A 27,940-nucleotide genomic window follows, 5' to 3' on the forward strand; every position below is an offset into this window, starting at 1 on the left:
ATGAAAACGTGTGAGCCAATACACTTTATCAAAAGCCTGGAAAAGTACTGCATGTTTAACTATGAACCCCTTAATACCATTAACGAAAGTGATAACGGAATGTCAGTATCTTAAATTGTTCACGGCTCATTTGAGGTGGACATCTTAGCTGAATAACCCTGCATAATTTTTGAATAACTGTAGATAGAGTGTACACCTACTTGGATACTAGAGGCACGCATTATTCAAACTTGAGACAGGGGAGATGTGCTTTGCTACATATGCAACCCCCATTACATATGAGTGGAACGTGTAATCTAAAATGCCCGACTTTGCTCCAATTCTTTCAACAGGGATGATGGACAACGCTCTCAAGACCGATTCTCGTGTGCTGCGAGCTTTGCGACGCGACGTCCCAGTGACTACGAGTGTAAGCTTGGTAGTTATCATCAGCAGTTCTCACATGGAAACGTGTGTGACAATAAATTTTGTCAAAAGCCTAGGAAAGCTCTGCATATTGAACTATGAGCTCCTTAATACCGTTTACGAAAGTGAAGACAGAATGCCAGTATCTTAAGGTGGACTTCTTAGCTGAATAACCCGTATAATTTGTTAATACCTGTTATTAGGATGTAAACCTGCCTGGATGCCTCACAATCGTTGTTGGCAGGGAAGCTTCTTTTGATTCAGACCGGGCCGGATGTGTTCTGTGACTATTCCTCTTCAGTTATATTATGTGTTTTTAAGTGTTGGATCATCCCAGAAGAATTTCCGCCGATGTGCCGGTATTTTACTTCTTTTGAATAAACAACACTGCGGGCTATTCTATGTGGCATCGCTTCAAATTAACAGACATCCACGACTTACGTTGCGTTTCGGACATCGTTTTCAAGTTGTCGCGTACAACTGTAGACAATTTCACATGGCACCGTCATATATCGAAGTACCTAATTATGATGCGAATACTCTATAACATTGTGAGGAATTATTTCCTTCGTCACCAAGATATCGGTAAACACAAGCAGTGGTCATATGTTATTGAATGTGGGGTCTGATATCGTTGTACACCTATATGTCGAAAGAATTGGAACGCAGCAAGGCGCATCTTGCCTCGTCTCGAGTTCGAATAATGCACGCCTCTAGTATCCAGGTAGGTGTACCTACAGTAGCCGTCAGTTTCTGTACGAAGCCTATTAATTCGTGTACTTACCATTGCGTACAATGCCAGAATGCGTATCCTTTATAATTATGTTATACTGCGTCCAAAGAGAACTCGGTAAAAATGAACGCCATAGTCGCTTGTTGACACGTATTTACGAAATGGAGAAGGCATACTCGGCACAAACAACAATCAGCTCCGACTACCTGTACAGTAGGCCTACGACACTCTGCTCGCCGCACAATGCGGGGACAATGCTCTCGAGATCTCTCGAAATTTCTCGCGAGAAATAGTGCCTGCGCTAGTCTCGAGAAATCTCGAGACCTAGTCTCAGACTGCCCATCACTAGTGACAAGTGCACATAAACGTAGTGAATTTACGGCTTGGAGAGAGTAAGCAGAAGCAAGAGGTGCCTTGGCGAAAGGGAGAAGCTTGTGCCCAAAAGAGATGTGGAGAAAGACGAGTAATTTGGACGTAGGCGTAGTGACAAGAAGTAAAAAAGCAGCAGCAGTAAGTAAATTGTTTAAGCTCATGAGAAAAGTGGAGGATGTGTGTTATTTCTAAATGGGATAAGAGTGATTAAGCAGTTAAATTAGTAGGCGATGAAGTGTGTGTATTAATTACTGTCATTAGATGGCATAGGAAGGCTGTAATTAAGATGAGGCGGGTATTTGTTAGTAAGCAAGGAAGAGAGTGATTGTAAGCATGTGTGGTGACAGTAAATAATCACGAGGTTTCGTGATTAAGTTAATGTGTGGAGATGGATGGAATAAGGTAGTAGAGTGGGTGTAAAATTTGCGATGAGGTAAGGCTGGTGGATGAATAGGGAGATAGTGATGTTTGGTTTGTAATGTATGGAATCGCTAGCGAGTTGGTCTCATTTAATGTGGAGAGTTGCCTGAAGTTCTAAAAGAAAATAAGTGTAGCGAGATAATGGAGTTTAACAGTGGACAATAGTAATGAAACGTAAGGAGAATAATTGCACACCGGCACGACAGTGGAGGTAACACGAAAGCTGGGTTTGCAGCTCAAGTAGAACAACAGAGAGGTCAGAATTGCGCTGAGTTGCGAACCAGGCCGGAAGTGATATGCAGTTGGTTTAAATTACAGATGCCGTCTGCTGACCCTATCGTACTCTACACAGTAATGTGTTATTATTTTAGTTTCTTATTATCATACTGCCATACTGCCTTCTGCCATGGCCAAAATACCACCAATAAGGGTTGATCTGGGGTCAGGCGACAGTGTTTATCCTGCCTCATTGCCATGTTATTATTATTATTATTAATATTATTATTATTATTATTATTAGTAGTAGTAGTAGTAGTAGTAGTAGTAGTAGTAGTAGTAGTAGTTTTGTTCATGTGTCTGCCTATCTGGTGGCATTCTTTTCCTTTTCCTTTTGTGAGCTGGTTTCGGTCAGACTTGTTATTTTTTCTCCCCATGAATGGATCATATACATCTTATGTAGGTCTGGAGAAATAATAAATATACAAAGATATGTATCTTCACCTCCTGGATGTCTGGCTTCAGTGCTATCGTGGAACTTCCCGGCGATGTCCGTCGTGTGCCGTCTAGGGATCACCACTACAACAGGCGTGTCGGAGAGGTGAGATCTTTACCTTTAGAGTCCTCCGTCAACCCGGAAGTTCTTGTAGCATCTTGAATTCCCTCGGGACGAGTCGACTATCGGTATTCTGTTCCCTAATCTACTGCGTCATGGCCATACAGGGTTTGTCTTTTTCTTACCATTGCTTGATTACTCCCAGATCAAGTTCCTTCTTTATTATCATAAGAACAGGTTCATTGGGTTCGTTCTGGTGATTTTGTGGAAACACCCTCTCGACAATGGTGCTCCTAACTTCATATTCCATCGCCGGGTGCCTTGAAGATGCATTAACTGGATATCTCCCAGGTCTATGTCGACTTCCACATCCTTGCGAGTCCGGAGGATCCATTGTGCCAGGCGACCCTCTGACGTCTGTCTTTTCCCAAAAAGACTTCATGAGCTGCGTATTTTAAGATCGCCTTGTATTGTACCAAAAATTCATGGCCTAATAATGTCAGGTATTAGATTCTGAATCACTGCAACGTTAACTACAATAAGCAGGTCCATGCATTTAGCGGGGCTTCCAGTCTGTCCTTGGATGGAATACGTTACCCCGTCCACTGTTTCCACTACCCTTCCGAGAGGGTGAGACTTCATAGGCTGTAGTAATCTGGAAACAGTCCCACTTAAGAATGCGTGGCTTGCTTGCCTCTCGAGTATGGCTGAAAAATTCTCGTTGCCTCTCCTCAAGATGATAGCTGGGCGAGGTTTGTCTGCTCGTCTCACAATCTGACCTATCCCTTACCTACTTGTCCAGGGCTACCTGTCTGTCGGGTCTTAATGTGCATTCCTGTTCCCGATCCCATCACCCCTCAAATCAGAATGGGTCGGACTTAAGTTTTCCGACGCCAAAGTTGGGCATTTGTACTTTAGGTGTCCCGTTCTTTCACACAGGTAGCATTTCCTAACCGAGCTGGTCTCTTCCGTGGATTTACTCTTGTGCTCTTCTTCCAAGTGGGCGATAATTCTACGCAGATCTTCAAAGGATCTCGGTTGCGATACCTTTTTTAGGGGTCTAATCTTATCGTGAAGTACCTGTACGATGTCTGGTAAGATCTCGTTCTCGCTTGCTTCAGGATGTTGCCACTTGAAGAGGTGGTACTTCTGGGGGACGAACGCGCTAGCTCTTATGCCGGTGTGTTGTGCATCAGTCGATAGCTCCCTTCAGCTCTTCACAGCTTCGGAATTAAACCTACCAATGTATTCCCTCTTGAAATCCGTCCAGTTTAAGTTTAAGCCCTTCAACTTATTCCACCAAGTAGCGGCTTGCCCCTTTAAGTGCGGTGTGACGAGTTGAACGAAGATGTCTTCCGGTAGGTTAGTCCTTCCTAGTAAACTGACCGATCCCTCGTTGAAGCTAGCCGGGTTCTCTTCCAGTCTCCCGTGGAATTCCGGAAGGCTCTCTTTAATCACCTTCGGATCTCGGTATCCTCTATTGCCGGTTAGGTTTGAGGGGTTTGAAGGTGTGGTGATAGGTCCTGTTCGAGTTAATCTATCTTCTACCGCGTGAGGTATGCCCTCCCTCACATTCTGCACATCTCCCTTGATGGTCGAAATCCGGGTTTCTTATCTTCCTTCAATGGCAGAAATACGGCTCCCAAAATTTCCCTCGACGGTAGTAATTCTCCCCTCAACCTGTTGTTTCATACAGGAAACCTGGATTTCCACCTCCTCCTTGAGGTTCGAGATGTCCCCTTCCACGTGGCTTAACCTAATATCGATCTGCTCAACCTGCCCCAATTTTGACCTGATGTCCGATATCTGCTGTGTTAATTGATTGGTGACGTCACTAATTTGGTATGAAATTATCATCTACGCTTGATATATTCTTCTCTAGACACAGTTCTACTTTGTAAACATGCGTGTACACTTGAAATATTTGGTTAAAACCGTATTAGCTTCAGAAATCTTGTCATCTACCTTCGAAATAAGTTCGGAAATCTGATCTGCTAAGACGGAATTAACTTGTGAAATCTGGTCTGTTTAGGTGGATTTAACTTGTGAAATCTGTTGTGTTAAGGTGGCATTAACTTGTGAATTAACGTCTGAGATTTTGTCATTTACTTTCGAAATGTGTTCTGTTAAGGTGGAATTGAGTGTCTGTATCATGCTCATTAGGTTGAAACATATTGTCATCTTATTTACCTCCTCTTCCGATGACGAGTCCAGATGTTCGTCCACTTCGACGGAAAACCTTTCAGGATCATCACCGTTTTTAATGAGGTTGTCTTCTAGCCGTGTCTTCAATGTTCGCTTACCGCCGTTCTTCGGAAGATTTCGTTTTGCGGGTTCGTCTTGAAGTTGTTTTACATACATGCTTTCCAGTATCACTTGCATTTTGTTATGATTTCCACTTACACTCTTAATCACTACCGAAATGTTCTCACATCCTGTCACGGTCGCCAGTTGTCATACAAAGACGCACACATGGGATGTTGTCAATTGTGTACACTATTTTACTTACAAATTATATAGACATTATACACACACACTAATAAACTGGCATTTTGAACTGACTCGAAGGAGAAGACGACCTCCACATTAGCATGTCGACCAATTACCAACACAACAAAATCACATCATGAGTTCACACACTTGACTTACGACTTTCACTGACAAGTCTTGCTAACAACTCAACTCCTTTACCCACGACTGTCTCTTTATTTACCCTGCCTGGTCAGGCTTCTAGAAAAGTATGACCCTACATGTTTTTCTCCAATCTTATCGAGTGTCCAGTAACCTATGTACAAATGAATAGAATGTTCTGTAAAACTTTCGCGACAAAGTGGTGTTGTTCTAGACTATTACCCTGTGTTGCGCAACATTACATTGGATTTATACATCATATTGACAGGTAATAATAAATTATATTCTATTAATTACGTGTTAAACTCTTATTAATATACATACAGCAGATGTATCGTGACATAAACGAGTATGTTTAGTTACACAAGACAGACCACACAACCCACAAAAAGTAAATGATACGACCAGGATTTATACCAAATAAAGTCCCTACATAACTACGTAAATAATAATAATAACAATACCAATAGACGTAAACAACTTCATAGCCACACCTCAGAAGTAATAATAAGAAGAAGAAGGAGACCTAAAAATCGAGCTCGATATTTCTACTATTTACCCATGGGTTTAGAGAATTGTTTCCAACTTATACTAGTCCAGTACACTTTCATCAGGGTTTAGAGAATTGTTTCCAAGTTATGCTAGTCCATTACATACTTGCATCAATAGATATTTAAGCTAAAAGGTAAATATGCTGTGGACAGGGCAGTGTTCTGTTAAACTTCAATCATCAGTGAATCGCCCAGAATTATATTTCATTGCTACCTATGCATGTACAGCCGCCATGACACACGCCCAACTGCCTCAGGCAAAGATAACCTAGCACATAAATGAAAAAATATTATCCCTAGCCCCCTATAGCATCATTTCTGGAAATACAGGTGTCAATAGTTAGGTTTGCCATCTTTTACTCTGTTACTGAACTACAAGAAGAAGAATATTATGTAGCAGAAAAGCTACACTTTGCTGTGTAGGTTTAAGTGTCGCAAGCTACTGATCACCGCATTCGACGTTCATTTTAACAGCATTGCATCCTGCTCAGGCCAGCTGAAGCATTGCCATCATATGCAGTATCACCCCCTACCCAAGGTCAATACGGAGACACTTTTCTAACCGAGTGTATGAGACTGATAATGAAGTCACCTAATTTGTTTCAGCGACAGATTTGTATCATTCCTATCACTAGCTTTAATATGCTTATTTTGGCAGTGTAGCATATATATGAATGTGTTTAGGACAGTGTTGCTTAAAAATTTATATTTACGTTAGAACATGTTTTCATTGTGGAGTGCTATGCGAAGTACGTGTCCATTAAGGAGTGACAGTTTTGATTCATTCGCAGATTTACAAATAGGAAATCGCTATACAATTTAATGAAGTTCCACATTCCGGGGCTGGTCTTAAAAGAAACAACAATACAAGATGAACTGTTTTTACAGAGGAAACAATTTTCTATTTGTTTTGCCACACTGTCACAGATGGGTCTTATCGCGAGGATGAGAGAGGAAAGGGGACACAAATGGGGAAAGAAGTGACCATGGACTTAATTAGGGTATTGCCTGATGCGGAAATGGGAAACTGTTGGAACATCTTCAGGATTTCTGACTGTGGAGTTCGATCCTATTATCTCCTGAATGCGAGCTGACAGCTACATGGTCCAAACTGCATGGCCGACTCATTCAGTAATGGAGAAGAACGTGATTAAATAAGAGCTGTCTTGGAAAGATGTCCTTTCCACATCTCACCGTACTGGCCATCGAATAGTTTTCTTCTGTCCAAAAGGCAACTAAACTATTAGAAGTCTAACCATACACACTCACTGCTGGCTAAGATCTAAGTAATGTTGACAGAATTTGGCTTTATAACTACATTCTCTTCACGATAGGTATGTTGACCAGGAGTTATTCTTAAATGGTGAGGCCTGGTTTCATTCGAGTGGTTGTATGAATAGTCGGAACAATTGTTACTGGAATGTAGAAAATTCCCACTGGCTGCATACTCGTTCACTTCATAATGTCAAAGTGGGTGTTCGGTGTAGATAAATTTTCGTATGATTGTTGGGCAATGAAAAATTTGATACTATCAATGCTGTCCGATACATGGCCTTGTTCCGACATCATTCGTTCAGTGACCATGTTCCTGCCCTATTAACCGTCACAAATGTCTTAACTAACCCATACCAACATACCCGACGTCCTCCACCAGTCAGGCAGTATAATCGAATCGACTGGGTAGCATACAGGCAAACAATAACAGGCAAATGATGAAAGGCATAGTGGTTATTTTATATAAGGTAGTGTAGCAGCACACACTGCCAATTGGTCCACAGTAGTAGTTAGTAGTAGTAGTAGTAGTAGTAGTAGTAGCAAGGGATGTTTTGAACAACACATTCCAGCTACTTGTGTACTGTAGGGCAACAGCTACGAATGGCAACACCTGTATATCAGCAGCAGATCAACAGAGGGCACCATCCGTCGACAATTTATTACCTGCGGGTAAAGCAACATTCATGGCGTCCGGAAGTACTACACCACCACGAGGACAACAAACCGTGATGGACGAGGAAACAATAAAACAAGCAAGGAGTCTTGAATCCAACGATTCTCCGAATCCCACTCATCGTAAGAAGATCGCCATTGCTCCTGAGTATGACAGGTTACACTGAGGACGAGGTCGCTGCCCAACTCCAGCAACAGGGACATCAAATCTTCCGGGTCATTCGTATCCGGAATGCCAACGGACCGACCTCGCTGATGCGTATTCTCTCCCGGGATACTGCAACATTGAACCAGCTACTGAGGGATGGTGTGCTGATATACGCGAAGCGACATCGTGTGGAGGCCTCCCACTCATCTCCACCACAGCGCAGGCGCTGCGATCGCTGTCAATCCTACGATCACCCTACTACTGCCCCGTGCTTTCTCGATCAGGTATGTGCGATTTGTAGTGGTCACCACGCCTCACATGCTTGCATGAATAAGGGATCACCCAAATGCAGCACCTGCGGCGAAACTCATCCAACATTTTCAGTCAAATGCAAGGGTAAACCTCAACCTTCCCCCACTCAACCATAAACCGTGCTACCTATCACTCCCATTGACCTTCCCACCCCGCCTTCCTCTTCCACTCTTCCCCCTCCCTCCACTGAGAACATTCTGCGATTCGTCACTATGGTGCTCCAGAATGTTCTCCCCTTTCAACGTCCTAATATTCTGTATCAGGTCCAGTTAGCGGCGCGATTGATCTTCCAGACTCACTTGGACGCAACGTTCTCTAGGACAAGAATGCGATGTGCATTCTTTCCCCTTGATCCTAGTCCACTATTGTACTAAAGGAAAATTTATTACGATAATGTATGTTCTTTGAGGGCCAAGCGCCCGCTGCTGGATCTGCAGATAGATCAACACAAACCGGATATCATAATTTTTAATGAAACATTTTTAACAAGGAAACAAAGTCCAAAATTTAAAATCCATACCTTCTACCGCTCCGATCGCCCCACCAGAGGCCGCGGAGGGGTAGCTATTAGTATTCATCAATCCATTCCCTCACAACAACATTATCATTATCTAAATGAATACCCATCTGAAAACTTAATCATAGAAATCACGATTGGAAATCAAATAATAGCTCTAGCAACAATTTATATACCTCCAGGTTCTTCCCCACCAACCAAATTTGTGGAATACATCGATCGTAAATACAGTACGTACATTATTATCGCAGATTTCAACATTACGTCATATACGCAGCAACAAAAAACCACCTACGACCAACTATGACATCCGGGGTGTTGACTTACCCTTCCCCTCACCCACCCGCCTTATATCACAAACGGCCCCTGATATTCTAATCCTTACCCCTAACCTAGCAACGAATTGTGACATCACTATGCTTCCTTCAATAGGCAGTGACCATGTTCCTGCCCTATTAACCGTCACAAATGTCTTAACTAACCCATACCAACATACCCGACGTCCTCCACCAGTCAGGCAGTATAATCGAATCGACTGGGTAGCATACAGGCAAACAATAACAGACATAATACGCAATACTGACCCACCTACATCACCGCATGAATTACATGACGTAATTAAGACATTAGAATCCGCACTAATTACTGCCGACAGACTCCATACTCCTCGCCACACCTCCCATCCCTCCAAACCTCCCCTCCCACCTAAAGCACTCCAGCTATTAAAATATTCCCATGACCTTTACAAGGCATACCTCCGCACCCGTGAACCAAATACCCTCCGTGAACATAGAACTACCCTTAGACATGCTCGTTCATTCATCAAGGCTATGAAAAGAAAAGCCTGGACAAATACTTGTACTGAATTATCCAACACGACTGATACTCGCAAATATTGGACCAAATTAAAACAACTGACACACATAAAAAAATCCTACCCCCATTATCCAATAATACATAATAAATCCGCACCCAGTGATCCTAAAGTAAAGGCCGACATTTTCGCAGATCATTATAGAGTAATTTTCTCGCCGTCTTCCGACCCCCATTTCTACCATCCTGACCACGCTGTAATAACCGAATATGCGGATATCAGTCAACCTCCTCTTCGACCTAGCTTTGAACCTCCTTCCGTCCCTGATTCCCAACATCCCCTAAATGTTCCTATTACAGTACAAAACATAAAAGACGTACTCAGGACCAAAAAGGACACTGCCCCTGGTCTAGATCAGATTACTTACCGACACATCAAAGAAGCTCCACATCCCTTCCTACAACTTCTAAGTGCAGTATATACTATCATTCTCCATACTGGATTCTTTCCTGCCCATTGGGGACATGCTACTATTTTGTTATTTTTAAAACCTAAAAAACAACCATCCCTTCTAAATTCATATCGTCCTATCAACCTTCTATCAGTGTATTCTAAAATCTTAGAAACCATCCTCGCACGCCGTATATATTCCTATCTCAACTCCCTCCATCTCATACCTCAATCGCAAGCCGGTTTCCGTCCTCAGCACTCCACACATGACCACCTCTTTCAGTTCACGGCATCCCTCACAAAATATTTACCTCCCAAAAACCGCGCAACCCTTATCAGTCTAGACGTAAAGAAAGCCTTTGACAAGGTATGGATCGACGGACTGATATTTAAACTTCGTCACCTTCCGTTACCTATGACGACCATCCGTTTACTCACCAACTTTCTTAAATCTCACACAGCCCAAATTAATATCCATAATACATCATCCTACACCTTTTCTATTAAAGCAGGAGTCCTACAAGGTAGTCCATTGTCACCGCTTTTGTATATCTTGTATTCTATCGATATTCCCCAACCTTTTCCCCCACTCAGATTATATCAATTTGCTGACGACATAGCAATACTGCCTCTAGGAACTAATAACCGATCCCTGCAATCCCGATTACAAACCTAATTAAATGAGCTAGAACAATGGCTGAATCTTTGGCACATCAAAATCAATGTAAGCAAAACACAATTTATAATTTTCCGCAATCGTAAACGTAGATGCCGTTCTACTAACCAAATTTACCTATCCTTACATGATCAACCCCTTACCGAAACCACCACTCTTACCTACCTAGGCATCACTTTTCAAAATAATTTAAAATGGAATATACATTTGGACTAGATTTACAAAAAGGCATCCCGCAGGTTTCACCTCCTCCGCTGGTTGTTAGGTCAAACCTGGGGTTTAAAAGCAACACAGATTATAAATACGTACAAAGCTTTTGTTCGACCTGTTATCACGTACGCCTCCTTATCCTGGATCTCCGCCTCCCTTCTCCAATACCTCGACATATTAAAATTAGACCGTCACGCCATCCGACTGGCTTATCGCCTCAGACCAGAAACTAGACTCGAAGTAGTAAATGACCTTTATACATTTCCAACAATCCTTTCTCATCTACATTCTATTCGTCTTCGTTATTTACATAATGCTGTCTCCCACAGCTCATCTGAACCTTTAGAAGCAATTAGCCTTTCTCCTCTCGCCTCCGCCATCCTTACAAACCAACCAACACCTCTTATCACACACCTCTTCCTACCATCGACCTCAGCCCACAGCTAAAGCTAAACGCACATAAAGTTGTGGACCACTGCAGATCGCACAGTTCTGACTGACGTTCTTATTCCGATTATTTTTCCATGGCCACCTTACACATTTAGTGGAATTAATGGCGATACCACCGCCATCTCTGATTACATTTGTGTTCAGTGTATGTGTGACTTCTCAAAACTTATGACGACTTGGCTTTTTCACTTGGACAAGAATTTGTTAATAATATCATGTTATTGCTTGTACATTTACAATCCGATCTTGTTTATCATTTAATTCCATATCCTTTCTCTTCAAGAAAACAATGTTTACTGTTCTTATGTTAAGTTTGTAGTGATTCGTACTTCAAGAAACAGACTTTCATTTCTGCTAATGTGTTCTACAAAAGAAGACTTTTTTTACTTTCGTAAAAAACATATAAAACTTTTCACATCAAATTATTGTACATGTAATCGGCCAAAGAGTCCCTTTGTTGGACTGGTGGCCCGCTCCCCTCACGGAGAGAATGAAATAACTATTTGAATAAAAGAAAAGATGTTTTGAAAAATCAATCCTCCAAACCCGCCAAATCTCCTGGCCAGAGAGAAGGCGTAACCTTCTAGAAGGGAAGGGGAATGAAGACTTTTCCCTTGGTCTCTTGAAAAATCATGTTATTAAGTTGCTTGATAGATCCCCTGATTTAAATCCCTGTGGGAATGTTGAAAGGAAAAGTGAACACCAACAACCTTCACACAACAGAACTAAAAGAGAAGGTGTAATGAATATCACTGGCTGTGATTTGCAGCGTATCTGAAAAATCTGTTCAGAAGGTGCCTTACCTGTTCGAAAGCAGGATGATGTCACTTGAATATCTCCCTCGTAGACAGTTATGTTTGTAAGCTGTTAGTCTTACCAGAAGAAGCAGCTCCCTATCAGTGGTAGTGTGTTAGCCTCTGAATCCCAAGATTGTGAGTGGAAATCTAACAGAATGAGTCAGACCAAGCGAGTTGGCTATGTGATTTGGGTCACTTAGCTGTCAGCAAGGATTCAGGAGATTGTGAGTTCGAACCCTTCTGTCAGCAGCCCTGAAGATGGTTTTTCATAGTTTCCCATTTTCACACCAGGCAAATGCTGGTGCTGTACCTAAATTAAAGGCACCGTTTATTCCTTCACAGTTCTAGCCCTTTCCTATCCCATGATCACCGTAAGACCAGATCTGAGACAGTGCGACATAAAACAATACAGCATATAGGTCATCGGAATCTTTAAGGGGAGAAAGAAGTCCATTCGGCACTACATGTCGTATGATGTCGGCATGTAAAAGAACTTTGGCGGCACGTTCTCTGCCTTCTGGTAGAGTGAAATAATATCGAAATTGAGTGAGCAAGTTGGCCGTGCGGTTAGAGATGCGCGAATATCGGCTTTCATTTGGGGGATAGTGGATTCAAAACCTCCTGTCGGCAGCACTGAGGATGGTTTTCCGGGGTTTCCCATTTTCACACCATGCAAATGCTCGGGCTGTACCTTAATTAAGGCTACGGCCGCTTCCCACTCCTAGCTCCTTCCTATCCTATCGTCACCGAAGACCTATGTGTTAGTGCAATGTAAAACAAATTGTAAAATAAATTGTGTAAGATCTAATTGCCTGCACGCAGTAGCTGAGGCCATAAGATGATTATTATTTTTACTGTATTATTTACCGGAGATAGATTTCTATGACTGTTATTTGATGCTGAGTATCTCACAGATACTGTACCGTGAACATTTTATCGGCCAGTGTGCAAGTGACAATGCGGCAACTTATCGTGTGTGCTCCACAGTTATAAAATAATGATCTTGTGTTAAGCTCATAATAATTATCCTTTAGACAGTTTCAATCACAAGTTACAGAATCATTTACTGTGTTGCTATATTTAGATGCCTCAAATCGAGAATAATTTATGCAGATACAGTGAAACCTCGTGAGTGCGTTCCTAATTAATAGATGTCGTAGCACGTCGTAAATTTGAAGTCACGGTTCTCATCGTATTAAATCTATATAAAAATACTTCACTTATTGCGTCATGAATGTTCACTATTACTGTTTAGAAAGATCATGTTTCCTAGCCCTGAAAATGTTATTTGTCATCCCTTGTGCATGAAACTTTATTTCCATCACGGGTAAGAGCCGTACCACAGTTGCGTGATTACGGGAAAAGGCCTTGAATTCCTGAACTTCACAGGATGAGTTGCACCTTAGAGGAACAAGCCGTTGTCTCAGGAATGCTCAGGTTTGCTTGCAGATTAGCAGTGAAATGGCTGACTAACACAGTTTGCCTGTTTATGCTTGTATTTTGCATTCCATTCAAAAGTTAGAAATGCATTTTGTGTTGAGTGGCACAGTAAAGTGTAGCGAATATCTGTCGCGTGATAGCCTATATCTAGATTAGGAACATAATAGTGTGAAATTCACTAGAGTAGTACATATTTGTCTTGTGATAGCCTAGTTACGGATACAGAAACAATCGTGAAATTCCGAACTTACTTAATGAAGACAAAATTAAAATCGGTCAGAAAATGAACTAGAATCCGCATTTTCAGAGGTGGCGCCAATGTTGAAACTCACACATTCGAGTTGGTCGAAGCTTTTTCGGATACAAAATGGCTGTCAAAGTCATTCGTCGCAGTCGCACATTGTCGAGTGTAAGCTCCAATTCACTTTCTAAAAAGAGTGTGACAATAAAATAATGTTTATTAACCCACTGGTCAAAAATAAAAGGCTTCTACTACTTGTGATACAAAAGTAACCACTAATTCAGCTTGAGGAAGGGGAAGATACACGTCCTAGACTATATAGCACTGTTAACATCTAGGACAAAAATAAATAAATAATTATATTTTAAACTACAATTTAGAAATTGGGTGGAAGTAGTTAACAAGTTGAATTGTAATGTCTAATATAATAACAGACAAACAAATAATGAAATGAATGCATGTATCTAAACACATTTTGGATTACAATATATGATTACTCCCTCCCCAATTTCAGGTGATCAAAAACAGGGGATGAAAGTAGGCTATTCTCTTCTAATGAAATGAAATGAAATGAAATGTCGTATGGCTTTTAGTGCCGGGATATCCCAGGACGGGTTCGGCTCGCCAGGTGCAGGTCTTTATATTTGACACCCGTAGGCGCGTCGTGATGAGGATGAAATGATGATGAAGACAACACATACACCCAGCCCCCGTGCCATTGGAATTAACCAAGAAAGGCTTCTACTGTAATTTGTTTTAGAAAGAGTGTGAACTTCAATAATACTTCAATATTTTTATTGGTCTCCGTGAAAATCGTACATTTTTGTTTTCTGGTGTTTTTTTACACCTTTCAGCGCCCTGTTATTTTATAAGCCCCAGCAGTAAAGGTTTTCATATTTATTCTCTCATGTTGTTTCTTCTTTTATTACTTTCCTCTTATCTTTAGAAATGGTAGATATAGTTTTCACTGTACCCTCAGATACACTTTGTAAAACGCCCTCATGTCAAAAAAAAACTTATTGTTTCCATATCCTTGTCGGGTAGTTTACTCGGCTCGTTCTCAGTTTAATATGAAACATTGCACGGTACGGAAGTACCGTATAGGATAGCACAGTTTGAATGAAAGTGAAGTAATTAATTCTGAATAAAGCAGACAATAATTGCATCTCACCAAACTGAAATACTAAGTCTGTGTTTCTCCATTAACATACGCTTTAAAGTACAGCCACTCGCATAAATATTCGGCCACTGATAAAATCCGCGAAAAAATTATGACAATAACGCAACCATGTGCAGAAAGTGAAACCAATTGTGTCTAAGTAATGGAACTACATGTGGTTGCTTATGCCGAAGAGGAATCATGGAGCAGTGATATACAGTATGCAGTAAAATAAAGGACATTGCTCACATGGCTGAAATGACACGCCTAACATATATTCGGTCACCCGAAAGGCCGGGATTGCCGTTGTGTTCATTGACAGAAACAGGGCCGTTAGCGTTGCAAAACATTCAGTTCAGTAGTGTGGTGTCGCAAGACACGTCGTGCCGAAGTCCTTTCCTACAGTGTTGCGGACTAGTATCAAATGGGTGTAAAAGACAACACAATACCACGTTTGAAGAATGCCAGCTCGTGATATTACATCATGCTCGACGTAAATCACATAGAAAGATATCGCAGATGCTTAACATAGCAGAATAGTAGTTGGAAATGTAATCAGACGATTCAAAAATGAAGACAGAATTGATTCAATTCCTCAGACAGACAGACAGACAGACAGACAGACTAAGAAGGCTGACAGAACGAGAGGAACGGTTGTGTTTCGGAATGTGAAACGAAATCCGAAAATTAGTGCCCCGAAACTGGCAGCAGCTGTTTTGGAGGAGTGTGGAAAAAAAGTGGGTACTGAAACCGTGCGAAGAGCACTGCGAAGGAATGAGTTCTTTGGGAGGAGAGCTAGGAGGAAACCATCCATTAGCGCGGTAAATAAAAAGAAGCGGCTAGAGTTCGCAAAAACCTACGTAAGCAAACCCTGTGATCGGCGGGGTCTTTGGGTCCCATGGAAAGCAATTGGTGTGGCGGAAACGTCACGAGGAACTGAAAACAAGCAATTTACAAGCAACTGTAACATATGGTGGAGGAAGTGCAATGGCGTGAAGATGTGTTGAATCGAACGGGGTTGGTACACTGAGTTTCACTGAATATATTTTGACAAAAGAGGGCTGTTTGGCTATCCTCAAAAACAATTTGCGACAATCTGCGGAACAACTTTAGTATACAACGTACCTTCAAGTTCTACCTAGATAACGACCCCACGCACAAGTCGTAACTTGTCATGGCCTGCTGCTGTACAACTGCCGGAAGGTTTTGGAGACTCCACCACAATCACCCGACCTGAACCCCATCGAGAATGTGTGGAGTCAAATGAAGGCAACTCTGCAATTGCGGCCACCAAGTTCCCTCACAGACTTGAAGAGGAGACTGCTACAAGAATGGGCGGCATTAAAACTTGATTATATCAAGAAAGTTATCGCCAGTATGCCGAATCGACTGGAAGAGGTCATAAAACATCAAGGTGGACCTACAAAGTACTGAATGTGTAACAGGATTGTGAATTATGCATATATATATATTGCATTTTTGTATAGTCGCCGAATATTTTTGAGGCGGTACTGAAATTATTGCTTTTATTTAATGTACGACAGATAGCGTACTAATGACTGTCAGAAGAGTTTGACTTACATCATAATATTTCTAGAACGTGTTACTATGTTTTCCTACATGTTTCGTTGTATCACACATTATCATTTTAGTGTAAGAAAAATTAGCCAATAAAATTGTGTCAAAAATCAGAGTGACCGAATATTTATGGGAGTATCTGTATCAAGCTGTTACATACAGCAATGCCGCTGTCCCATATTTCTAAAGCTACATAGAAACGCATCAGCTTGGTGATTGATGCTTATAGAAGGTTACCATTAGAACAGTGTACAACTAGGTGACAATCAGTAGTGCTTCGAAATGGAAAAGAGCACGTCAAAGCCTGGTCAATCAATCAATCAATCAATACTGATCTGCATTTAGGGCAGTCGCCCAGGTGGCAGATTCCCTATCTGTTGCTTTCCTAGCCCTTTCCGAAATGATTTCAAAGAAATTGGAAATTTATTGAACATCTCCCTTGGTAAGTTATTCCAATCCCTAACTCCCCTTCCTATAAATGAATATTTGCCCCAGTTTGTCCTCTTGAATTCCAACTTTATCTTCATATTGTGATCTTTCCTACTTTTATAAACGCCATTCAAACCTATTCGTGTACTAATGTCATTCCACGCCATCTCTCCGCTGACAGCTCGGAACATACCACATAGTCGAGCAGCTCTTCTTCTTTCTCTCAATTCTTCCCAACCCAAACATTGCAACATTTTTGTAACGCTACTCTTTTGTCGGAAATCACCCAGAACAAATCGAGCTGCTTTTCTTTGGATTTTTTCCAGTTCTTGAATCAGGTAATCCTGGTGAGGGTCCCATACACTGGAACCATACTCTAGTTGGGGTCTTACCAGAGACTTATATGCACTCTCCTTTACATCCTTACTACAACCCCTGAACACCCTCATAACCATGTGCAGAGATCTGTACCCTTTATTTACAATCCCATTTATGTGATTACCCCAGTGAAGATCTTTCCTTATATTAACACCTAGATACTTACAATGATCCCCAAAAGGAACTTTCACCCCATCAATGCAGTAATTAAAACTGAGAGGACTTTTCCTATTTGTGAAACTCACAACCTGACTTTTAGCCCCGTTTATCAACATACCATTGTCTGCTGTCCATCTCACAACATTTTCGAGGTCACGTTGCAGTTGCTCACAATCTTGTAACTTATTTATCACTCTATAGAGAATAACATCATCCGCAAAAAGCCTTACCTCCGATTCCACTCCTTTACTCATATCATTTATATATATAAGAAAACATAAAGGTCCGATAACACTGCCCTGAGGAACTCCCCTCTCAACTATTACAGGGTCAGACAAAGCTTCACCTACTCTAACTCTCTGAGATCTATTTTCTAGAAATATAGCAACCCATTCAGTCACTCTTTTGTCTAGTCCAATTGCACTCATTTTTGCCAGTAGTCTCCCATGATCCACCCTATCAAATGCTTTAGACATGTCAATCGCGATACAGTCCATTTGACCTCCAGAATCCAAGATATCTGCTATATCTTGCTGGAATCCTACAAGTTGAGCTTCAGTGGAATAACCTTTCCAAAAACCGAATTGCCTTCTATCGAACCAGTTATTAATTTCACAAACATGTCTAATATAATCAGAAAGAATGCCTTCCCAAAGCTTACATACAATGCATGTCAAACTTACTGGCCTGTAATTTTCAGCTTTATGTCTATCACCCTTTCCTTTATACACAGGGGCTACTATAGCAACTCTCCATTCATCTGGTATAGCTCCTTCGACCAAACAATAATCAAATAAGTACTTCAGATATGGTACTATATTCCAACCCATTGTCTTTAGTATATCCCCAGAAATCTGATCAATTCCAGCCGCTTTTCTAGTTTTCAACTTTTGTATCTTATTGTAAATGTCATTGTTATCATATGTAAATTTTATTACTTCTTTGGCCTTAGTCTCTTCCTCTATCTCGACATTATCCTTGTAACCAACAATCTTTACATACTGCTGACTGAATACTTCCGCCTTTTGAAGATCCTCACATACACACTCCCCTTGTTCATTAATTATTCCTGGAATGTCCTTCTTGGAACCTGTTTCTGCCTTAAAATACCTATACATACCCTTCCATTTTTCACTAAAATTTGTATGACTGCCAATTATGCTTGCCATCATGTTATCCTTAGCTGCTTTCTTTGCTAGATTCAATTTTCTAGTAAGTTCCTTCAATTTCTCCTTACTTCCACAGCCATTTCTAACTCTATTTCTTTCCAGTCTGCACCTCCTTCTTAGTCTCTTTATTTCTCTATTATAATAAGGTGGGTCTTTACCATTCCTTACCACCCTTAAAGGTACAAACCTGTTTTCGCATTCCTCAACAATTTCTTTAAACCCATCCCAGAGTCTGTTTACATTTTTATTTACCGTTTTCCACCGATCATAGTTACTTTTTAGAAACTGCCTCATTCCTGCTTTATCAGCCATATGGTACTGCCTAACAGTCCTACTTTTAAGACCTTCCTTTCTATCGCATTTATTTTTAACTACCACAAAAACAGCTTCATGATCACTAATACCATCTATTACTTCAGTTTCCCTATAGAGCTCATCTGGTTTTATCAGCACCACATCCAGGATATTTTTCCCTCTGGTTGGTTCCATCACTTTCTGAATCAGCTGTCCTTCCCATATTAACTTATTTGCCATTTGTTGGTCATGCTTCCTGTCGTTCGCATTTCCTTCCCAATTTACATCTGGCAAATTCAGATCTCCCGCTACAATCACATTTCTTTCCATGTCGTTTCCCACATAGCTGACTATCCTATCAAATAATTCCGAATCCGCATCAGTGCTACCCTTTCCCGATCTGTACACTCCAAATATATCAAGTTGCTTATTATCTTTAGAAATCAGCCTTACACCTAGAATTTCATGTGTCTCATCTTTAACTTTTTCGTAGCTTACAAATTCTTCTTTCACCAGAATGAAAACTCCCCCTCCCACCTTTCCTATCCTATCTCTACGATACACACTCCAGTGCCGTGAGAAAATTTCTGCATCCATTATATCATTTCTCAGCCATGATTCAACTCCTATTACAATATCTGGTAAATATATATCTATTAAATTACTTAATTCTATTCCTTTCTTTACAATACTTCTACAGTTCAACACTAACAATTTTATGTCATCCCTACTTGATTTCCAGTTCCCTGTTCCCTTATCACCGCTCCCTAGGCCATCCCGTTTCCCTGAATGTACCTCCCTATTACCCTTCCAAACAAATTTCCTAACTTATACGTACCACTGCGGTTTAAATGAAGGCCATCCGAGCGCAGATCCCTATCTCCTACCCACCCATTAGGATCTAGAAATCTCACTCCCAGTTTCCCACATACCCACTCCATAGTCTCATTTAAATCCCCAATCACCCTCCAGTCAGTATCCCTCCTACACAGTATTCCACTAATAACAATCTCCGCTTTCTTAAACTTCACCCGTGCTGCATTTACCAGATCCCACACATCTCCAACTATGTTGGTACTTATATCAGCTTGCCTTACGTTGTTGGTACCAACATGAAACACTACCACCTTCTCCTTCCCCTCCTCCCTCTCTTCTACTTTCCTCAACATCTGCCTCAACCTAATTCCTGGATAACATTCTACCCTGGTTCCCTTTCCTCCACACACTTTCCCCACGTGTCTAACGATGGAATCCCCCATGACCAGAGCCTCAACCCTACCCACCTCATTTGATCCCCTCCCCTCCTGGTCAGCCCTATCTTTCCTGATAGCTGCAGAAGCTACTTCCTCCTCCCTTTTCTTCTTCCCATGACCCTGTTCCACCTGTCTTTTCCTATCCTCTACTCTACATTTCCCTTTCCTACCTTTTCCCTTCCTCCTACTTCCATGCATCTCAGCAACAGTTCCCTGTCCCTCATCTTCCCTCTGTTGTTCTACCTGGAGTGACTCGTACCGATTTCGCACAGACACCTGTCCTGAATTCTGATCCTGAGTAGAGCCCTTGGCCTGCAATCTCCTTCCCCTTAGAACATTAGACCACCTGTCTTCTACAACTCCTCCCTTTCCTTCCCCTCCCTCTTGTACACCTACTGTAACCTGTACATTGTTTGAGGGAGTCCTATCTTCCTTCCTGTCTTCTGTGAGAATCCTAATTATCTCCCTCAAACTTTCCAACTCCTCCCTCATACCCCTCAATGCCTCACCACACCCACAATAAGTACACTCGCGCTCCTTAGCCATTCTTTACGGGGGGAAAATTTTAAATTAAAAAATAAAGTAACTTATTTGCAAAAAAAATAAATGAACGGAGGGATATATTGTCTGGGATACTACACAACAATAAGGTAATTAATATACGACTACACTACAATACTACTTAGTCGTGCTGTAATTTTATTTTAATCCTACAACCCCTAACAGGATAAAAACTGCTGTTAATTACTGAATATCGAAAGTAATACACAAGAACTACACAATTCCAAACTGCAATTAAGCCTATCCTAATTTCAACAATATTTTAGTAAGAGTTTCTATGGATACCGGTACCTCTCCTACACCAGTACTACACAAATATTTTACAATAACAAAATAAGCACACTAATTTCTAATAGGATATTACTCGTATACTACTGTACAGTACACTACAGTAATTTTAAAACTACTTTCAGACGTATCCTAATTACGATACCGGTACCGTACCGTATGTCACTACTAAGCACAACAGAAATGAAATTTGCAAGAACTACTGTACTCAAAGATTACCAACGAAGCTAAATGCTTAGACAAATTACTATTAGTATTAGGGTCTAATAGATACACACGAAAGATAACACACGAATATAGCAGACAAGATACGGCACTATCTAAATGTACTGTATCTATAGGCTACTACAATGTATCTACACTACACTACACTACACTGCGTTTGGTTAAATGCTTAAGTATCGAAAGGATTGCCGTACACGAAGAAAAACACGAATATAACTGGCAAGATACTATCTAATATATTACCGTATACCTTATCTTCACTACAATTCTACTGAAATGTGGTTATGTGATTATTACAGCTGGTGGATTACTATTATTTTCCCTACTCCACGGGTCGGAGAATAAAAGTGTCCTGAATTAGGCCTACTGAAAAATACGAGGTTGTCTACAATAATTTCTCAAATATTTCTATCAAAATTACTACTACTACTCCAGGGACTTGAACTGCAATTACTGGGATATATGAACTTTATTATTATTATTAGCTAACCGCTCATAAATACTGAAAGATCGAGGGAGCGAAATATAAATTACGGATACTAACTACCTACTCAGAAGTACAAATGAATGGAATACAAGGTCAGCTGATTTTTATTTATATTCACTTGACTACACTACACCCTTTGTTCACGACTGTAGCTCATCCTAATAATAATAATAAGAAGAAGAAGAATGATAAACAATTTTATACCAATGATGTTGTAATAATTAAATTCGTAGAGGATGCTCGCAGTGAATCTGTTATATTTTCAGTAAGTGAGGACGATAAGTGTAGATACGGTATATTTAGATAGTACCGTATCTTTCCTGCTATATTCGCGTGTATCTTTGTGTGTGTATTTTTCGCGTGTATCTATTATTACTTTTGAATATCCCATTAAAAAAGCCTATTTTACAAACAGTATATTAGGGCTATATATAGTGCGACTAAGTTAGTGCATGACAACTGAATTAAAATACAGACCATAGTACTAATAATAATCTGTCTAAGCTTTGTTGGTAATCCTTGAGTAGTTCTTGCAAATTTCAAACTTGCAATTTTCATTTCTGTTTGTGCTTAGTAGTAATTTTCATTTCTGTTTGTGCTTAATAGTAACATTGTAATTAGGATATATCCGAACGTTGTTTAAAATTATAGTAGTGTACTGCACAGTAGTATACTGTACAGTAGTATACGAGTAATATGTTATTAGAAATCAGCCTGCTTATTCTATTATTGTAAAATATTTGTGTAGTATAGTAGAGGTATCCGTAGAAATTTTCTTACTCGAATTCTGTAGTTGTAATTGGTATAGGCTTAACTGCTGTTCAGAATTGTGTACTTCTTGTGTATTCCTTTCCGTATTCAGTAATTAACGGCAGTTTTTACCTGTTGTGGTGTTGCAGTGAAAATATAGTACGACTAAGTAGTATTGTAGTGTACTAGTATATTAATTACCGTACCTTATTGCGTGATCATTGTGTACTATCCTAGACTATATTTTTTCCTTACATATTTTGCATATAAGTTATTTTATTTTTCCTTTCCTTTTCACTTTTCCGTAAAGAAAGGCTAAGGAGTGATAGAGCAGGAACTGTGGGTATGGCGAGGCATTGAGGAGTATGAAGGAGGAGATGGAGAATTGAGGGACATAATTAGGATTCTCTCAGAAGACAGGAAGGAAACAATGTACTGGTTACAGCAGGTGTAAAAGAGGGATGGGAAGGAAAAGGGGGAACTGTAGAAGACAGGTGGTCTAATTTTCTAAGGGGAAGGAGATTGCAGGCTAAGGGCTCTATTCAGGATCAGAATTCAGGACAGGTGTCTGTGAGAAATCGGTACGAGCCACTCCAATTAGAGTAACAGAGGGAAGATGATGAAAAGGGAACTGTTGCTGAGATGTGTAGAAGAAGGAGGAGGGGAAAAGATAGGAAAGGGATATGTAGAGTAGAGGATAGGAAACGTCAGGTGGAACAGGGTCATGGGAGGAAAAAAAGGAAGGAGGATTTAGCTTCTGCAGCTGTCAGTAAAGATAGGGCTGACCAGGAGGGCGGGGATCAAATGAGGTGGGTAGCGTTGAGGCTCTGATCATGGGGTATTCCGTTGTTAGACATGTGGGGAAAGTATGTGGAGGAAAGGAAACCAGGGTAGAGTGTTATCCAGGAATTAGGTTGAGGCAGATGTTAAGGTAAGTAGAAGAGAAAGAGGAGGGGAAGGAGATGGTGAAAGTGTTTCACATTGATAACAACAACGTAAGGCAAGCTGGTATAAGTACCAACATAGTTGGGGAAGTGTGGAACCTGTTAAATGCTGCACGGTTGAGTTTAAGGAAGCGGAGATTGTTATCAGTGGAATACTGTGTAGGAGGGATACTGACTGGGGGGTGATTGGGGACTTAAATGAGACTATGGAGTGGTTATATGGAAAAGTGGGAGTGAGATTTCTAGATCCTGATGTTTGGGTAGGAGATAGGGATCTGCGCTCAGATGTCCTTCACTTAAATCGTAGTGGTACGTATAAGTTAGGAAATTTGTTTGGAAGGTTAATAGGGAGGTACACACAAGGATACGGCGTGGTCAAGGGAGCGGTGATAAGGTTACAAGGATGTGGAAGTCAACTTAAAAAAGCACAGTCATCTCCGTACGGGCCATGAAGTACCTTGGAGGGGTGAAGGTAAAGGCTTCTACTATCCGTAACCTCGGCACTTTGTAGGGTAGAGTGGAAGTCAAGTAGGGATGACATAAAAATGTCAGCGTAGAAGTATTGTAAGGAAAGGAATATAATTAAGTAATTTAATAGATATATACTTACCAGATATTGTAATCGGAGTTGAATCATGGCAGAGATTTTATGTAAAGGATGCAGAAATTTTATCACGTAACTGGAGTGTGTATCGTAGAGATAGGATAGGAATGGGGGAGGGGGAGTATTCATTCTGGCGAAGGCAGAATTTGTAAGCTAAGAAAAAACAAAGATTAAGTTATAAGGAGATTACCGCCTTCAAATACTTGTCAATTTCTATATAATTGTTTTATTAATTACATGATAAATTCCAGCTTAATCTCTAGGACATATTCCATTCTGATTATGGAACAGGTTCCAAGAAAGACATTCCAGGAATCACTAATGCACAAGAGGAGTGCGTGTGTGAGTATCTTCTAAAGGCAGAAGTATCCAGTCAGCAGTGTGTTAAGATTGTTGGTTACAAGGACAATGTCCAGATAGAAAATGTGACTAAAGCCAAATACAGTAGAGGAAATACGCGACACTCTGCGAGATATCGAGGGACAGCGATTAGAGCTCTGTCTAGCGGAGTGACGTGGAGTTACTGATTTTGTAATCAATCAATCAATCAATCAATCAATCAATCAATCAATCAATCAATCAATCAATCAATCAATACCGATCTGCATTTAGGGCAGTCGCCCAGGTGGCAGATTCCCTATCTGTTGTTTTCCTTAGCCTTTTCTTAAATGATTTCAAGGAAATTTGAAATTTATTGAACATCTTCCTTGGTAAGTTATTCCAATCCCTAACTCCCCTTCCTATAAATGAATATTTGCCCCAATTTGTCTTCTTGAATTCCAACTTTATCTTCATAATGTGATCTTTCCTACTTTTAAAGACGCCACTCAAACATTCGTCTACTAATGTCATTCCACGCCAAGATCACGTGTATTTGTTTGTGAAGTTTTTGGCGCTATTCATGCGTTTGCATTAAGTTGACATAAGTAAATAGTAGCGTGTGTCACTCCTTTATATCTCCTGTCAATATGAGTGGAAAGATATGTGCTGCGTTTGGCTGCAATAACTATGTAGTGCAGAAGGATTCGCAGTCTTTCCTTCGTTTCCCTCGTGACAAGAAACTGTAAGTAATTACTGCGTTTGCATATATATTCTTCCAGTTACAAATATATTTTTATAGAAGGCCTACTTCCTAAACCTGCGCGATCCATATTGAATTGGCTTAAAATATAATAAACTTATTGTATTGTATTAGTGCAGCAGTTAACCTTCAATACCGATGTGGTGTTGTAGGTGTGATCTGTGGGTTTTGATTTAATTCAGAAAATGCGTATGCATATGTGTGTGGCTGGTTGTGTTCCAAGTTACCCCATTTGGAATGCCGTAATGCGTTGTCAAGCACTGAAGAAAATATGAGTGATTTAAGAAATGTGATGAAGATGCAAATTTGCAAATATTGCTTAACTTATAGGGTAATTTTGATGTCTTTGCGGCTAAATCTATAGGTTTTCTTTCTGTGAGTAGGCTTCAAGTTAAAAAGAAAACTGTCCAACTCTTAAATGAAAATTCATTTAATCATGCGTGTAAGGAATGTTCCGATATTTTTATTGACAAGTGTCCTAATGTGATGATACAATGCTTTTAAATGAGAAAAAGGACAAATCTAGCCGTGAATGTTCAGGCAGGTATGCTAAAGTTAACAAAAGTAAGTCATTTCACATCTTGATTATATGTCTAATTTCCGTCTTTAAATAGTAACCTGTTAAATGATTCTTCATTCATTTATCCAAGAATGTTTTAGCAACTTTGAAGTTAATATTTTAGTAACATTTTCTTTCTAGACGTAATTTATTTATCCATTTCCGTATATACATTTCCATTGACATTTTAAATTTAGCGCAATTTTCAGGTAACGCCACTAGGGGCGCCACTTTCGAATTGACTCCCATTTTAACAAGGCTCAATCCGGAAGTGTCTCTACTGTTAATGCTAAAGCTAAAGAAGTATTAAAGTTTACATATGATAACAATGATATTTACAATAGGATACAAAAGTTGAAATCTAGAAAATCATCTGGAATTGAAAGATTTCTGGGGATATACTAAAGATAATAGGTTGGGATATAGTACCATATCTGAAGTACTTATTATTGTTTGGTTGAAGGAGCTATACCAAATGAATGGAGAGTTGTCATAGTAGCCCCTGTGTATAAAGGAAAGGGAGATACACATGAAGCTGACAATTACTGACCAGTAAGTTTGACATGCATTGCATGGGAATACATTCTTTCCGATTATATGAGACATGTTTGTGAAATTAATAACTGGTTCGATAGAAGGCAATTCGGTTTTAGGAAAGATTATTCCACTGAAGCTCAACTTGTAGGATCCCAGCAAGGTACAGCAGTTAACTTGGAGTCAGGAGGTCAAATGGACTGTATCGCGATTGACCTGTCTAAAGCATTTGATGGGGTGGATCATGCGAGACTACTGGCTAAAATGAGTGCAATTGGACTAGATAAAAGAGTGACTGAATGGGTTGCTATATTTCTAGAAAGTAGATATCTGAAAATTAGAGTAGGTGAGGCTTTATCTGACCCTGTAATAATTAAGACGGGAATTCCTCAAGACAGTGTTATTGGACCTTCAAATTTTATTATATATAAAAATGGTATGAGTAAAGAATTGGAATCAGAGATAAGGCTTTTTGCTGATGATGTTATTCTGTATGGAGAAATAAATAAGTTACAAAACTGTGCGCAACCGCAAAATGACCTCGATAACGTTGTTAGAATCACAGCAGGTAATGGTATGATAATAAACGGGGTTAAAAATCAGATTATGAGTTTCACAAACATGTTGCAAAGTTTGGGCTGGGAAGACTAGGGAGAAAGAAGACGAGTTGCTCAACTAAGTGCTATGTTCCGAGCTGTCAGCGGGGAGATGGCGTGGAATGACATTAGTATGCGAATAAGTTGGAGTGGTGTCTTTAAAAGTAGGAAAGATCACAATATGAACATAAAGTTGGGATTTAAGGGAACAAATTCGGGCAAATATTCGTTTATAGGAAAGGGAGCTAGGGATTGGCGTCAGCGAAGGATGTAAGCGAAGATAGCTCCCGGTTCTCTTGCCAAATAATCGGAAAGAGGTGTGGTTTAAACAAGAAGCGAGTGAAGAATGATATCCAGTGTGAAAAGTGTTTAATTTGGTACCATTTTGAATGTATGTGTAGTTATAGTTTCGTCAAAAATGAAGATACTTGGACCTGTGTGAGCTGCGGCGAGTGCAATTTAAATAGCGGTAACAAACCTAGGCATATAACGGTCAACGAATCACTGGCGTCTTATTCCTTGGAGGATGGAGATAATGATAATGATAATGATAATGTTCTCTCTTTATTGGAACAGGATTTACAAGCATTAAAAGCGGAGAACGTTTACTGGAATCAAAAGTACCGGTAAACAATCAGAACACCGGTGGCTCCGTGAATTCTAGCGCGTGGTGTCAAGTTTGCTTTGGATTCTAGGAGGAAAAGTGTACAGTTAAATAAGGACAACTTTGTAATGGATACCAAAAATAGATTTTCAGCCCTGAGGGAAATAAGCGATACGCAAGGACTTGTCCTTACGGGAAGCAGTCAAACTCCGTTACGAGACGCGGCAAAGTTGGGCCTAAAATCCCACACAGTTTACCGGCGAAAGTGTCGAACATTCTTATATTTGGTGAAAAATGAAATGGCGTATGGCTTTTAGTGCCGGGAGTGTCCGAGGACATGTTCGGCTCGCCAGGTGCAGGTCTTTTGATTTGACGTCCGCAGGTGACCTGCACGTCGTGATG

Source organism: Anabrus simplex, chromosome 1 (assembly GCF_040414725.1).
Source record: "Anabrus simplex isolate iqAnaSimp1 chromosome 1, ASM4041472v1, whole genome shotgun sequence".
Lineage (NCBI taxonomy): Eukaryota > Metazoa > Arthropoda > Insecta > Orthoptera > Tettigoniidae > Anabrus > Anabrus simplex.